The 16,066-nt window shown below is 52.3% G+C and overlaps 5 non-coding genes and 2 pseudogenes across 5 annotated transcripts; all 7 read left to right on the top strand.

The window, feature by feature from the left end:
- The first annotated feature begins 339 nt into the window (after positions 1-339).
- LOC123740510 (U5 spliceosomal RNA) lies at positions 340-456 on the top strand. Its single transcript, XR_006768395.1, has one exon. It is a non-coding gene; the product is annotated as a U5 spliceosomal RNA (small nuclear RNA).
- Positions 457-3,197: 2,741 nt separating this feature from the next.
- On the top strand, positions 3,198-3,386 carry LOC123740361 (U2 spliceosomal RNA). The gene has a single exon (XR_006768296.1). It is a non-coding gene; the product is annotated as a U2 spliceosomal RNA (small nuclear RNA).
- A 579-nt stretch (positions 3,387-3,965) lies between these two features.
- On the top strand, positions 3,966-4,082 carry LOC123740511 (U5 spliceosomal RNA). The gene has a single exon (XR_006768396.1). It is a non-coding gene; the product is annotated as a U5 spliceosomal RNA (small nuclear RNA).
- A 5,686-nt stretch (positions 4,083-9,768) lies between these two features.
- On the top strand, positions 9,769-9,938 carry LOC123740385 (uncharacterized; annotated as a pseudogene).
- A 535-nt stretch (positions 9,939-10,473) lies between these two features.
- Positions 10,474-10,590, top strand: LOC123740513 (U5 spliceosomal RNA). The gene has a single exon (XR_006768397.1). It is a non-coding gene; the product is annotated as a U5 spliceosomal RNA (small nuclear RNA).
- Positions 10,591-13,216: 2,626 nt separating this feature from the next.
- On the top strand, positions 13,217-13,393 carry LOC123740317 (uncharacterized; annotated as a pseudogene).
- Positions 13,394-13,932: 539 nt separating this feature from the next.
- On the top strand, positions 13,933-14,049 carry LOC123740514 (U5 spliceosomal RNA). The gene has a single exon (XR_006768398.1). It is a non-coding gene; the product is annotated as a U5 spliceosomal RNA (small nuclear RNA).
- The last annotated feature ends 2,017 nt before the right edge of the window (positions 14,050-16,066 follow it).

A 16,066-nucleotide genomic window follows, 5' to 3' on the forward strand; every position in this document is an offset into this window, starting at 1 on the left:
GCCCCCCAAAAATACAATCACTTCACCAGGATTGTGTGTGTGTGTGTGTGTGTGTGTGTGTGTGTGTGTGTGTGTGTGTGTTTTGAGCCCCCCAAAAAAATACAATCACTTCACCAGGATTGTGTGTGTGTGTGTGTTTTTGAGCCCCCCAAAAATACAATCACTTCACCAGGATTGTCTGTCTGTCTGTCTGTCTGTCTGTCTGTCTGTCTGTCTGTCTGTCTGTGACTTTTTACCCACAGCCCTCGAAAACTTGGAAGAGTGGGTTCGGGGACCACCGCGGGGACCCGGCCTAGAGTGCACCGTGTGTGTCTCGGGCCCCGACCTCTGACTTCCATACGACTCTGGTTTCTCTTCATTACGCACAAGCCTTTCGCCTTTTACTAAAGACTTCCGTGGAGAGGAACACTTACGAGTTCAACGTATTTTTGGAAGGGCTTTGCTTCTGGCAGAGCCCGGTATCTTGTTTCAAGAGAAATTGACAGAGATGACGCCGAGACTTTTGCTCAGGCGTTTGACTTGAAGCCGGCTGACCGACCGGCGTATTTTTCCACTCAAAGTAGTCGCTCGGGCAATTGAGTTCAAGCCCGACGATGACTGGTGTATTTGCCGGGCATTGAACAAATAGTCGCACTAGGATTAAAGAGCTAGTGACCTAACGACGCATTAGCGACTTTTAAAAAAAAACACACCCGCCTGTCACCAGGGAAGCGTTGGGTGAGGAGGAGCCAACTTTTGCCAAACCGATGAGGTCTGCCGAGGCCCCGGGCACCGGCGGGTGCAGGGGTCAATTTGTGGGTTATCGCTTCTCGGCCTTTTGGCTCAGATCAAGCTTGGTACCGAGGTGCCCCAAAGCCCGCTGAGCCAAAAGGTCGAAGGAAGGCAGGAGGGAGGAAAGTTTGTTGTTTTTGGTTTTTTGAGACACGGTTGGTGTATTTTGCCGCTCTTTTCAGTTTTTACTTTTTTGGAGGAAAAGCAGGAGCGGAGGAGAGTGCGCCAAGCTCCTTGCGGAGATGGCGCAAAATACTACAGGGAGGCCAGTCCCTAGGATGGGGCTGGCGAATACGGTGCGCTTTTCCTGGAGGGATAAGGCGATGGATCCACTGGACAGAGACGTTTTTGGGAGGACTATCCTGATCGGTATCCTTGGGCTGAAGGTGGAGGAAGTGTTCTGCCTACAAGAAAACCCATTGGAGGGTGCATATGATGTGGCATTGCATACGGAGAAAAAGCACGACGAGATTCTCAGAAAGGTGAGAGAAGTGGAAAAGGAGAAGCCGATGTCCCATTACGTGGTGACTAGCTTGGCGAGGAGCAATTTCCGAGTGGTTAACGTGAACATTTACAACCCTTACGTTAAGGACGAGGAGGTGAGGGCCTTTCTGGGGAGATACATGGATGGTGTCTCCTCAGGAAGGCACCTCAAAGATTCCCTGGGCTTTTGGACCGGGAGGAGGGGTTTCAGGCCCTCCTAAGAGAGGACCCAAATGGATTGGGTGGATACCTCCATCCTCCGGCGATGTTCTCCCTGGGGGCTGACCGGGGACGTTGCATTATGCCCGTCAGCCTCCTTTCTGCAGGCGTTGTATGGCCTATGGTCATATCCTCGCCTCGTGCGGCACAAAGAAGTGTAGGTATTGTGGATCTACGGAGCACGAGGCGAGGGACTGTGACGCGCCGAAGGCATGTCACGGGTGTGGTATGCTAACGCACCTGTGGCGTGAATGCCCGGCGCGTCAGAGGTCATACGCGTCTGCAGCTGGGGGGAGCAAGAGCCGGGGATGGGGGTAGAAGGAGGGACCAAGAACAAAGGACTGGAACAGAGGGAGCGGACACACGGGTGGAAGAGGAGGAGAAAACGGAAGCGGGAGGAGAAAAAGGAAAAGAAGACAACAGCATAGTGGAAACGGAAGGGCAGAAGGCTAAAGGAGAGCAGGAGGAGGAAGGAGACAGGAGAGTGAAGGGGCCAGAGAAGACGGCTGTGGAGAGGAAGGAGACGGAGAAGGCAACAGAGAGGGAGGAGACTGGGAAGACGGAGGTGGAGAAGAAAGAGACAGAAAGGAAGGAGACTGGGAAGAAGGTGGTGGAGGAGAAAGAGACAGAAAGGAAGGAGACTGGGAAGACGGCGGTGGAGAAGAAAGAGATAGAAAGGAAGGAGACAGGGAAGAAGGTGGTGGAGGAGAAAGAGACAGAAAGGAAGGAGAGAGGGAAGAAGGTGGTGGAGGAGAAAGAGACAGAAAGGAAGGAGACAGGGAAGAAGGTGGTGGAGGAGAAAGAGACAGAAAGGAAGGAGAGAGGGAAGAAGGTGGTGGAGGAGAAAGAGACAGAAAGGAAGGAGACAGGGAAGAAGGTGGTGGAGGAGAAAGAGACAGAAAGGAAGGAGATAGGGAAGAAGGTGGTGGAGAAGAAAGAGACAGAAAGGAAGGAGACAGGGAAGAAGGTGGTGGAGAAGAAAGAGACAGAAAGGGAGGAGAAAGAGAAGGCAGTGGTGGCGGGACCAGTAGGAGATGGAGTGAAGGAGTGGGGGGACAGTAAAGCGGTGAGATCACGGGTGGAGGAGCTGAGGGAGATGGTGGGGGGCTGCCGGACAATATGAATGAAGCGAGGGGGGGTTGACGGACGAGGAAAGGAATGTTCCCTGGTTGCGCCCTCCACCAATAAAGAGACCTAAGAAGGGGAGCGCCCGGAAAGCAGGAGGAAGAAGGGTGGTAAAAGGGTGGTGGTGAAGGAAGGGCAAGGGGGAGAGGATGCTGGGCCCTCGTGGGCTCCCTCTTCTTCCTGTTCTTTTACACCCCTGGCAGAGCTGGACCTACCAGGCATGGCCAAGGAATGGGGAATGGAGGAAGGAGAAAGTTTCCTGTTTGGGGACATGGGGTGCTCGAGCCGGAGCCCGGAGGAGGGGGTGGTGGATCTGAGTGGGGGGGCACAAGACACAGAGTGTGGGTGTGCCGGGTATTGGTGGTGTTTCCAGGGGAGAGGGGATGGCGGCCGACGGGGGAGCGTCAGGAGTGGAGAGGGCGTCCCCGTCGGTCGGGATGGGGTGAGTTTTTCTTAGATTTTTTGGTGTGGGTTTTGGTTTGTAGATGGGAAGGGGAGGGAAAATGCTCCCATGACTTTTGGTTTTTGGGTTTGGTTATTATTGAATAGTTTTGAAATGTTTAATGGAATTTGTGGTTGAATTGATTGATTTGTATAAGATTTTTGTTGGGTTTTAAAAAAAAAAAAAAAAAAAATCTGTTCTTATCAGTTTAATATCTGATACGTCCCCCATCGGGGGACTACATATTAAATGGATTTTTCGAACAGGGAGTCGGAAATGGGGCTTGCTCCGTCCGCTCCACGCATCGACCCGGTATTGCAGTACCTCCGGGAACGGTGCAACACTTTTCTCCCATTGTCAAGGAAAAAGAAATACACCAAGCTATGTAAAACAGCTAGCAGAAGAAGAGAAGGAATGAAAAAAGAAGAATCATCCAAACTGAAACAAGTGCGAAGCCCCCTTCATGGGGGTCCCCGTTTTCCGCCATTTTACTTAAAAAAAACAAAAAAAAAAAAACATTGGCCAGGAGAGTGTGTGTGTGTGTGTGTGTGTGTGTGTGTGTGTGTGTGTGTGTGTGTGTGTGTTTTTGAGCCCCCCAAAAAATACAATCACTTCACCAGGATTGTGTGTGTGTGTGTGTGTGTGTGTGTGTGTGTGTGTGTGTGTGTGTTTTGAGCCCCCAAAAAAATACAATCACTTCACCAGGATTGTGTGTGTGTGTGTGTTTTTGAGCCCCCCCAAAAATACAATCACTTCACCAGGATTGTCTGTCTGTCTGTCTGTCTGTCTGTCTGTCTGTCTGTCTGTCTGTGACTTTTTACCCACAGCCCTCGAAAACTTGGAAGAGTGGGTTCGGGGACCACCCGCGGGGACCCGGCCTAGAGTGCACCGTGTGTGTCTCGGGCCCCGACCTCTGACTTCCATACGACTCTGGTTTCTCTTCATTACGCACAAGCCTTTCGCCTTTTACTAAAGACTTCCGTGGAGAGGAACACTTACGAGTTCAACGTATTTTTGGAAGGGCTTTGCTTCTGGCAGAGCCCGGTATCTTGTTTCAAGAGAAATTGACAGAGATGACGCCGAGACTTTTTGCTCAGGCGTTTGACTTGAAGCCGGCTGACCGACCGGCGTATTTTTTCCACTCAAAGTAGTCGCTCGGGCAATTGAGTTCAAGCCCGACGATGACTGGTGTATTTGCCGGGCATTGAACAAATAGTCGCACTAGGATTAAAGAGCTAGTGACCTAACGACGCATTAGCGACTTTTAAAAAAAAACACACCCGCCTGTCACCAGGGAAGCGTTGGGTGAGGAGGAGCCAACTTTTGCCAAACCGATGAGGTCTGCCGAGGCCCCCGGGGGCCCGGCGGGTGCAGGGGTCAATTTGTGGGTTATCGCTTCTCGGCCTTTTGGCTCAGATCAAGCTTGGTACCGAGGTGCCCCAGAGCTCGCTGAGTCAAAAGGTCGGAGATAGGAGGGCGGTATTTTTTGTTTTTGCTTTATTGGAAATTGTTTTTCAATACTCGTGTTTTCCACCAGCGGCTTCTTTTTTTTGAAGAGAGCTTTATACCTGAGAAGATGACGCAAGAAGTACCAAGAAGAACGGTCCCTGGGATAGGGATAGCGAATACAGTAAGGTTTGCATGGAGAAACAAGGAGAAGGAGCCATTCGGGAGGGAGACGTTTGGGAGAACGGTCTTGATGGGGACACTAAAACTGTCAGTTAAAGACGTCTTTTGCCTTCAGGGAAACCCCATGGAAAAAGCTTTTGATGCTACTTTTTACACAGAGGAGATGCATCAAGATATCATGAAGAAGGTGAGGGCTTTGGGAGGCGTGGAACCCTTGCGTAATTACGAGGTCACAAGTTTGGCCAAGAGCAATTTTAGAGTGGTGACGGTGAACATATATAACCCACATGTCAAAGATGAAGAGGTGAGGGCATTTCTCGGGAGGTATATGGATAATGTCTCAACGGCAAGGCTCCTCAGGGACTCCCTGGGGTTCTGGAATGGCAGGCGGGGTTTCCAGGCACTCCTCAGGGAGGACCCTAAGGGACAGGATGGCTACCTCCATCCTCCTGCGATGTTCTCCTGGGGGCTGACCGGGGGACGTTGTTTTACGCACGTCAGCCCCCGTTCTGCAGGCGTTGTATGGCCTACGGTCATATCCTCGCCTCGTGCAGCACAAAAAGTGCAGAATTTGTGGATCTGCGGAGCACGAGGCGAGGGACTGCGACGAGCCTAAGGCGTGCCACGGGTGTGGTTCATCTGCACACCTGTGGCGGGAGTGCCCGGCTCGTCAGAGGTCATACGCGTCTGCAGCTGGGGGGGGAGCAGGAGCGGGGGATGGGGGAAGAAGAGGAGAAGGAAGGACGCCACAGGACAAGAGACAAGCACGGAAAGAAGAGGAGCAAGGAGCGACAGCAGGAAGGCAGAGGGAGAAAGAAGACACGGGAGCAGAAGAAGGAGTAGAATTGAAAGGAAGAAAGGGAGTGGAGGAACGAGAGACACCGACAAGGGAGGGAGAGGTGGTGGAGGTGCTGCCGGTGGCGGGGGCTGGGGAGGAGGAGGAGGGAGGGGGGTGAGGGAGTGGGGGGACAGCATGTCGAGCGCCCCTCGTTGAGGAGTTGAGGGGAATGGTGGAGGAGCTGGCGGAGAGGGGGAGTGGTGTCTCTCCGCTGCCTCCAAAGCCGAAGAAGAAAGGGAAGAGGGGGAGCTCGGCATGCTGTGAGAGGGAGGCGGGTGAGGGGGGTGAGGGGGTGGCCAAGCGGGTGATGGGGGAGGGAGGAACACCTTTGACATCACTGTTTTCCTCAGCCCCCCAACAGCTGGTGGAGGGAGACTCCCAGGGCGTGGCGCTGGGCTGGGTGTCTGAGGGGGGATCTCAACTCCTGCTTGGGGAGGTGGGATCCCCTGCTCTCGACCTCAGTCCAGCTGCCTTTAGGGAGAGAGGAGAGGAGGGTGTTGGTGGGGAACCCAGGATGCAGGGAACTCCAAGGCCTAACACCATACCTGCATCCTGGGTTGGAGAGATGGAGGAGGACGGGGGGACGTCAGGAGAGGAGAAGACGTCCCCGCCGGATGAGACGAAGCAGGGGGCATCGGGTGAGTCTCCTGTTTTTTGTTATTTTAGGGTTTTCATTTTGTTGATGTAGGGTTTTATTTTAAATTAAATGACATTTTCTGTTAAATTTTTTAGTTTAAATGTAAGGGGTTTGAGGGATTTTGTTAAGAGGAGGGCGGTTTTAGTTTTTTGGAAGGGGTGGGTTTTGATGTTTGTTTTTACAGGAGGTTCACCTGAGGGATGGAGGGGATGTCATCAGGTTTAGTAGGGAGTGGGATAAGGGAGAGTCAGTTTGGGGTATAGGTGGGGTGCATTCTACGGGGGTGGGGATTTTGTTTGGGAATAGGGAGGTGAGGGTGGAGGGATCTTTTGTTGTAATGCAGGGGAGGGTGTTGGGGGTGGATGTCACTATTAGGGATAGTAGGTATAGGTTTGTGGTGGTGTATGGGCCACAGGTGGCGGCAGACAGGAGGGAGATGGTGGACTGTCTGGCGCCCCTGTGTGTCACAAATAGGCACTTGGTGATAGGAGGGGATTTCAACATAGATTTAGGGTTAGTGGGTGATAGTAGTGCAGGCGCCATCACCGGGCTAATGGCTTGCCATGGTCTGGTTGATGGAGGCCTGCACTCTACTCCGACAATGGCTGGTCCCACATGGCGCAACTCCCGGGGGTTGCGCGGAGGCTCGACTACATTTTCCTATCTAGGTCTTTGGGTCAGTTGTCTGGGCGGCTGTTGCCTGTGTTCTTCTCAGATCACGACGGGGTACTCCTGCAGGTGGGGTCGCCAGTCTGCCTCTTCGGTAGGGGGTACTGGAAATTAGATCGGGATGTGCTGGAGGAGCAAGCTTTCGTTGACACCTTTTTGGTTTCTTTCGGGGCTTGAAGGCCTCCGGTCCATGTGCGAGGGGGTGTTAGAGTGGTGGGACTTAGTTAAGGTAAGGATTAGGGCTTTTATAATAGGATATTGTAAGAGGAAAAAAAGGGAGGAAAGGAGGGAGGTGGATCGTATCCAAAGGTTGCTCGAACTCGAGTACGAGGCAGGCAACCTCGGCGGGTCGATTGACTGGGAGAGATCCACTGACCTGAAGGCGCAGCTCAGGGAGCTGCAGGAGCGGAAGGCTCGAGCTTTCCTGGAGCGTGCGCATAATGGCTTTCTAGAACATAATGAGACTTGTTCCGCTATGTTCTTTAAGTCGGTTAGGGGCAGACAGAGTAGGAAGATAATGCATGGGGTGAGGAAAGAAGATGGTAGCATAGTTAGAAAACCGGAGGAAATGGTCAGGGTGACAACTGATCATTTCCGAGGTTTATTTAAAGAGAGGGTAATTGATGTAGAGCAGGGAAATGTGTTTTTAGAACACTTGTCCCGGCGATTGCCGGAGGACATTAGAGATGTGATGGAGGCTCAGATCTCCCTCGAGGAGGTTGAGAGCGCTCTCAGGAGGATGGGAAAAGGGAAGGTGCCTGGGATGGATGGGCTGCCGGCAGAGTTTTACCTCAAGTTTTGGGGTATACTTGGACCAGTGGTCCTCGAAGTCTTGAAGGCCATCCTCGAGACGGGGGTCCCGGGGGGATCAATGGCTGTCGGTGTGCTGTCACTTCTTTATAAGAAGGGGGAAGCAACTGACCTGGGCAACTGGAGGCCATTGACCATGCTGTGTGTAGACTATAAGCTCTTAGCAAAGGTCTTAGCAGACCGGTTGCGCACAGCCCTTCCCTACGTCGTCCATGAGGATCAGACGTGCGGGGTAGAGGGACGCTCTATTAGGTGGAACCTACAGTTGATCAGGGACTCCATCGCTTGGGTAGAAGACAGAGGGCTGCCTTTAATGGTAGCAGCGCTTGATCAGGCGAAAGCCTTTGATCGCGTGAATAGATCCTTTCTATTCAGGGTGTTAGGTAGATTAGGTTTTGGGGAAAAGTTTATAGGATGGATCCGTACTTTATATGTCGGAGCGGGGTGCCGGGTTAGCGTAAACAGTCATTTAGGTGATGTTTTTGACCTCTCGTCTGGGGTCAGGCAGGGATGCCCGCTCTCGGCACTCCTCTTCGTTCTGTACATGGAGCCTCTGGGGGCTGCCATTAGGGCAGACACAGGGGTGGAGGGCTTGCTGATCCCTGGAAGTGGCGGTCTCCGTGTCAAGTTGACACAGTACGCCGACGACACCTCCTTGCTGCTTTGCAAGGACTCGTGCTTGACAAGGTCCCTTGCCATTATTGGGGACTTCACCCGAGTGTCGGGGGCGGTTCTGAACCACGCGAAGTCTTCCGTTAAATTTTTCGGAAGATGGAGTGGTAGGACGGATGTGCCCGGAGGGTTATCTCTCTGTAACGGGGCCCTGAGGGTTCTCGGGGTCCACTTTGAGACCTCCGGCTCAGCGACGCTGAACTGGAACATGGGCATCGCAGTGGTACAGAGGAAGCTAGCAATGTGGAGGGCTAGGTCTTTGTCCTTTTTAGGCAAGGTCCTGGTTCTCAAGGTGGATGTACTGCCATCTCTTTTGTATTTGGCGTACATCTACCCATTGCCGGCTTGTCTGAGGAGGCCTCTAGTGAGGCTAGTGTTTCAGTTCATGTGGGGTGGCAGGTACGAGTGGGTCGCCAGGGCACGCATGATCTGTCCCATCGGGGAGGGAGGTAGGGGGGTACCACATCTCCCCCTCAAGCTGGACGCAATTTTTGTTTCTTTTCTGTTAACGGAGCTTGCTCAGCCGGTACTACACCCGTCCGGTTACCTCCTGCGGGTGTTCTTCTCGTATCAGGCGAGAAGCGTAATGGTGTGGTCTAACACGGGTCCTCGGGCGGAACAGCTGCCGTGGCACTTTGGTCATGCGGCCAAGTGGCTGCGCGCACACCCCGAGGTTGAAGTTGCCCGAGTAGGTTTAGACCACAGGCACCTGTACGAGGAGGTCAGACGGGCAGTAAGTCCGGCACCTGTAGTGGGCATCCCGGCGGTGGTCTGGGAGGGAGTGCAGGCGCGGGGTCTAGACAACAGGCTCAAGGACCTGAATTGGTTGAGCCTCCACAAGTGTTTGCCGGTACGCTCCACCATGTACCGGCATAGCTTGGCGCGATCCCCCACCTGTCCAAGACTTTCTTGTGGCAGGGAGGAGACTGTGCGCCATGTCTTTTGGGACTGTGCCATTGCCGGAGTAGTATGGGCAAAGGCACGGGTGTTGTTAGGAAGGGTTAGAGGGGATTTTGTTTTGACTTGGGCTAGGCTAGAGAGAGGTGTAGGGAGAGCGAGGGGGACGGATAGGGATAGGTTTCTGCTCTGGCTTCTCATGAGCCTCTTTAAGCGGGGGCTGTGGGAAGCCAGGCAGAACATGGTTAAGACAGGGAAAGATTGGGGGTGGAAGGAATAGTGAGGAGGGTGGAAGGAGATTTGAGAGGGAGGATGAAGAGGGAGGAGAGGAAGTGGGGCAGCATGCTGCCCGGGAGAGATGGAAGGGGGGATTAGGGCTGGGGTTATTTTAGATTAGGGACGGGAAGATAGGGAAAGTTAGTGTTTAGGATGACGGGGAGGGATGATGCTCCCCTGAGTTTTTGTTTTGGGTTTTCGTTTGGTTTTTGAATTAAAAATGCCATTATTATTTGTGTTTGGATGGAATGTATGAGTTTGTATTGTTTTGTATTGTATGAATGGCATTGAATGTAATAAATTATTTTTCAAAAAAAATCTGTTCTTATCAGTTTAATATCTGATACGTCCCCATCGGGGGACTACATATTAAATGGATTTTTCGAACAGGGAGTCGGAAATGGGGCTTGCTCCGTCCGCTCCACGCATCGACCCGGTATTGCAGTACCTCCGGGAACGGTGCAACACTTTTCTCCCATTGTCAAGGAAAAAGAAATACACCAAGCTATGTAAAACAGCTAGCAGAAGAAGAGAAGGAATGAAAAAGAAGAATCATCCAAACTGAAACAAGTGCGAAGCCCCTTCATGGGGGTCCCCGTTTTCCCGCCATTTTACTTAAAAAAAAAAAAAAAAAAAAACATTGGCCAGGAGAGTGTGTGTGTGTGTGTGTGTGTGTGTGTGTGTGTGTGTGTGTGTGTGTGTGTGTGTGTGTGTTTTGAGCCCCCCAAAAAATACAATCACTTCACCAGGATTGTGTGTGTGTGTGTGTTTTTGAGCCCCCCCAAAAATACAATCACTTCACCAGGATTGTCTATCTATCTATCTGTCTGTCTGTCTGTCTGTCTGTCTGTCTGTCTGTCTGTCTGTCTGTCTGTCTGTCTGTCTGTCTGTGACTTTTTACCCACAGCCCTCGAAAACTTGGAAGAGTGGGTTCGGGGACCACCCGCGGGGACCCGGCCTAGAGTGCACCGTGTGTGTCTCGGGCCCCGACCTCTGACTTCCATACGACTCTGGTTTCTCTTCATTACGCACAAGCCTTTCGCCTTTTACTAAAGACTTCCGTGGAGAGGAACACTTACGAGTTCAACGTATTTTTGGAAGGGCTTTGCTTCTGGCAGAGCCCGGTATCTTGTTTCAAGAGAAATTGACAGAGATGACGCCGAGACTTTTTGCTCAGGCGTTTGACTTGAAGCCGGCTGACCGACCGGCGTATTTTTTCCACTCAAAGTAGTCGCTCGGGCAATTGAGTTCAAGCCCGACGATGACTGGTGTATTTGCCGGGCATTGAACAAATAGTCGCACTAGGATTAAAGAGCTAGTGACCTAACGACGCATTAGCGACTTTTAAAAAAAACACACCCGCCTGTCACCAGGGAAGCGTTGGGTGAGGAGGAGCCAACTTTTGCCAAACCGATGAGGTCTGCCGAGGCCCCCGGGGGCCCGGCGGGTGCAGGGGTCAATTTGTGGGTTATCGCTTCTCGGCCTTTTGGCTCAGATCAAGCTTGGTACCGAGGTGCCCCAAAGCCCGCTGAGCCAAAAGGTCGAAGGAAGGCAGGAGGGAGGAAAGTTTGTTATTTTGGTTTTTTGTATTCACGATTGGTTTATTTTGCCGCTCTTTTTCAGTTTTTTCTGTTTTGAAGAGAGCGAGAGCTGAGTAGAGTGTGTCAAGCTCCTTGCGGAGATGGCGCAAAGTACTTCATCGAGACCGGTCCCTAGGACAGGTCAGGCAAATACGATACGCTTTGCATGGAGAGATAAGACGATGGAGCCTTTTGACAGAGATGCCTTTGGGAGGAACATTGTGATTGGAATCCTGGGACTGAAGGTGGAGGATGTGTTCTGCCTTCAAGACAATCCATTGGAAGGAGCGTATGAGTTGGCACTGCATACAGAAGGAAAGCACGATGACATTTTGAGAAAAGTGAGAGAAGTGGAAGCGGAGAGGCCAATGTCTCTTTACATTGTAACCAGCTTGGCGAGGAGTAATTTCCGAGTTGTAAATGTAAATATTTACAACCCTTACGTTAAGGATGAGGAGGTGGGGGCCTTTCTGGGGAGATACATGGATGGTGTCTCCTCAGGAAGGCACCTCAAAGATTCCCTGGGCTTTTGGACCGGGAGGAGGGGTTTCCAGGCCCTCCTAAGAGAGGACCCAAATGGATTGGGTGGATACCTCCATCCTCCGGCGATGTTCTCCCTGGGGGCTGACCGGGGGACGTTGCATTATGCCCGTCAGCCTCCGTTCTGCAGGCGTTGTATGGCCTATGGTCATATCCTCGCCTCGTGCGGTACAAAGAAGTGTAGGTATTGTGGATCTACGGAGCACGAGGCGAGGGACTGTGACGCGCCGAAGGCATGTCACGGGTGTGGTATGCTAACGCACCTGTGGCGTGAATGCCCGGCGCGTCAGAGGTCATACGCGTCTGCAGCTGGGGGGAGCAAGAGCCGGGGATGGGGGTAGAAGGAGGGACCAAGAACAAAGGACTGGAACAGAGGGAGCGGACACACGGGTGGAAGAGGAGGAGAAAACGGAAGCGGGAGGAGAAAAAGGAAAAGAAGACAACAGCATAGTGGAAACGGAAGGGAAGAAGGCTAAAGGAGAGCAGGAGGAGGAAGGAGACAGGAGAGTGAAGGGGCCAGAGAAGACGGCTGTGGAGAGGAAGGAGACGGAGAAGGCAACAGAGAGGGAGGAGACTGGGAAGACGGAGGTGGAGAAGAAAGAGACAGAAAGGAAGGAGACTGGGAAGAAGGTGGTGGAGGAGAAAGAGACAGAAAGGAAGGAGACTGGGAAGACGGCGGTGGAGAAGAAAGAGATAGAAAGGAAGGAGACAGGGAAGAAGGTGGTGGAGGAGAAAGAGACAGAAAGGAAGGAGAGAGGGAAGAAGGTGGTGGAGGAGAAAGAGACAGAAAGGAAGGAGACAGGGAAGAAGGTGGTGGAGGAGAAAGAGACAGAAAGGAAGGAGATAGGGAAGAAGGTGGTGGAGAAGAAAGAGACAGAAAGGAAGGAGACAGGGAAGAAGGTGGTGGAGAAGGAAAAGACAGAAAGGGAGGAGACAGAGAAGGTAGTTGTGGCGGGACCAGTAGGAGAAGGAGTGAAGGAGTGGGGGGACAGTAAAGAGGTGAAATCACGGGTGGAGGTGGAGAAGGAGGCAAGCTATGAAAACTTTTTGCCTTTTACTCCACCATACAAGAGGTCGAAAAGAGGGGAGCGCTCAAGGAGGATGGGTGGTAAAAGAGGGAGGGGGGCAGATCAGGGTGGAGGGGAGGGGGAGGTTACAGGGCCCTCTTGGGTTCCCTCTTCCTTCACCTTTACACCCCTGTCTGAGCTTGACCTTACAGGCATGGCCCAGGATTGGGCGATGGAGGGAGGCTTAAGCTCCCTGTTTGGGCTCGTGGGGTCCCCGGGCCGGAGTCAGGAGGAGGGCAGGGTGGTAGACCTAAGTGTGGGGTACGGGACGCAGGGTGAGTGTGTGTCGGGCGCTGTTACCGCATCCAGGGGAGAGGGGATGGCGGCCGACGGGGGAGCGTCAGGAGTGGAGAAGGCGTCCCCGTCGGTCGGGATGGGGTGAGTTTTTCGTTGATTTTTTGGTGTAGGTTTTGGTTTGTAGATGGGAAGGGGAGGGAAAATGCTCCCATGACTTTTGGTTTTTGGGTTTGGTTATTATTGAATAGTTTTGAAATGTTTAATGGAATTTGTGTTTGAATTGATTGATTGTATAAGATTTTTGTTGGGTTTTGAACGTAATAAATATATTTTATAAAAAAAAAAAAATCTGTTCTTATCAGTTTAATATCTGATACGTCCCCCATCGGGGGACTACATATTAAATGGATTTTTCGAACAGGGAGTCGGAAATGGGGCTTGCTCCGTCCGCTCCACGCATCGACCCGGTATTGCAGTACCTCCGGGAACGGTGCAACACTTTTCTCCCATTGTCAAGGAAAAGAAATACACCAAGCTATGTAAAACAGCTAGCAGAAGAAGAGAAGGAATGAAAAAGAAGAATCATCCAAACTGAAACAAGTGCGAAGCCCCCTTCATGGGGGTCCCCGTTTTCCCGCCATTTTACTTAAAAAAAAAAAAAAAAAAAAAACATTGGCCAGGAGAGTGTGTGTGTGTGTGTGTGTGTGTGTGTGTGTGTGTGTGTGTGTGTGTGTGTGTGTGTGTGTGTGTGTTTTGAGCCCCCAAAAAATACAATCACTTCACCAGGATTGTGTGTGTGTGTGTGTTTTTGAGCCCCCCCCCAAAAATACAATCACTTCACCAGGATTGTCTATCTATCTATCTGTCTGTCTGTCTGTCTGTCTGTCTGTCTGTCTGTCTGTCTGTCTGTCTGTCTGTCTGTCTGTGACTTTTTACCCACAGCCCTCGAAAACTTGGAAGAGTGGGTTCGGGGACCACCCGCGAGGACCCGGCCTAGAGTGCACCGTGTGTGTCTCGGGCCCCGACCTCTGACTTCCATACGACTCTGGTTTCTCTTCATTACGCACAAGCCTTTCGCCTTTTACTAAAGACTTCCGTGGAGAGGAACACTTACGAGTTCAACGTATTTTTGGAAGGGCTTTGCTTCTGGCAGAGCCCGGTATCTTGTTTCAAGAGAAATTGACAGAGATGACGCCGAGACTTTTTGCTCAGGCGTTTGACTTGAAGCCGGCTGACCGACCGGCGTATTTTTTCCACTCAAAGTAGTCGCTCGGGCAATTGAGTTCAAGCCCGACGATGACTGGTGTATTTGCCGGGCATTGAACAAATAGTCGCACTAGGATTAAAGAGCTAGTGACCTAACGACGCATTAGCGACTTTTAAAAAAAAACACACCCGCCTGTCACCAGGGAAGCGTTGGGTGAGGAGGAGCCAACTTTTGCCAAACCGATGAGGTCTGCCGAGGCCCCGGGACCGGCGGGTGCAGGGGTCAATTTGTGGGTTATCGCTTCTCGGCCTTTTGGCTCAGATCAAGCTTGGTACCGAGGTGCCCCAAAGCCCGCTGAGCCAAAAGGTCGAAGGAAGGCCGGAGGGAGGAAAGGTTTGGAGTGTGGGAGACGGTTTTTTCAATTTTCAAAAATAATTTTTCTAGTGGCTTCTTTTTAAGAGAGCTTTTTTTTCAAGATGGCTCGACATGCTCCAAACAAGATGCCTGGAGTCGGGATAGCGAACACGGTGAGGTTCGCCTGGAGGAACAAGGAGATGGAGCCGTTTGGGAGGGAGACCTTTGGGAGAAAAATTTTGATTGGGATCCTAAAGTTGGAGGTGGGGGAAGTGTTGTGCCTCCAGGCGAACCCACTGGAGGTGGCTTACGACGTGACGCTCCACAAAGAAGACAGGTATGAGGACGTGATGAGGAGGGCGAGAGAAGTGGGAAAGGATGGACCGATGTGTCATTACGAGGTGACCAGCCTGGGAAAAACCAATTTCCGGGTGGTCACGGTTAATATGTATAACCCTCATGTGAAGGACGAGGAGGTGAGGACTTTCCTTGGGCGCTACATGGACAATGTCTCCTCGGCAAGGCTCCTCAGGGACTCCCTGGGCTTCTGGGATGGGAAGAGAGGATTCCAGGCGTTGCTCAGGGAGGACCCTGAGGGGTTGGGGGGTTACCTCCATCCGCCGGCGATGTTCTCCCTGGGGGCTGACAGGGGGACGTTGTATTATGCACGTCAGCCCCCGTTCTGCAGGCGTTGTATGGCCTATGGTCATATCCTCGCCTCGTGCAGCACAAAGAAGTGCAGGTATTGTGGATCTGCGGAGCACGAGGCGAGGGACTGTGACGCGCCGAAGGCATGTCACGGGTGTGGCATGATTACGCACCTGTGGCGTGAATGCCCGGCGCGTCACCGGTCATACGCGTCTGCAGCTGGGGGGGGAGCGAGAGCCGGGGATGGGGGAAGAAGAGGAGGGGACAAAGAAACAAGAACTGGCACAGAGGAAAAGGACACACGGCGGGAGAAGAAGGACAGAGCGACAGTAGGAGAAGAAGAGGAAAAGGAAGAAGTGGACATGGTGGAATCGGAGGGGCGTGAGGCTGAAGGAGAGGAGGAGCAGGAGGCTGAAGGAGAGAAGGAGCAGGAGGAGGAAGGAGATAAGAGAGTGGAGGGGTCGGAGAAGACGGCGGTGGAGAAGGAGATGGAGAAGGGAACAGAGAGGGAGGAGATAGAGAAGACGGAGGTGGAGAAGAAAGAGACAGAAAGGAAGGAGACAGGGAAGAAGGTGGTGGAGAAGAAAGAGACAGAAAGGAAGGAGACAGGGAAGAAGGTGGTGGAGGAGAAAGAGACAGAAAGAAAGGAGACTGGGAAGACGGCGGTGGAGAAGAAAGAGATAGAAAGGAAGGAGACAGGGAAGAAGGTGGTGGAGGAGAAAGAGACAGAAAGGAAGGAGAGAGGGAAGAAGGTGGTGGAGGAGAAAGAGACAGAAAGGAAGGAGACAGGGAAGAAGGTGGTGGAGGAGAAAGAGACAGAAAGGAAGGAGACAGGGAAGAAGGTGGTGGAGAAGAAAGAGACAGAAAGGAAGGAGACAAGGAAGAAGGTGGTGGAGAAGAAAGAGAAAGAAAGGGAGGAGAAAGAGATGGCAGTGGTGGCGGGACCAGTAGGAGAAGGAGTGAAG

This window comes from Salmo salar, unplaced genomic scaffold (assembly GCF_905237065.1).
Source record: "Salmo salar unplaced genomic scaffold, Ssal_v3.1, whole genome shotgun sequence".
Taxonomy (NCBI): Eukaryota; Metazoa; Chordata; class Actinopteri; order Salmoniformes; family Salmonidae; genus Salmo; species Salmo salar.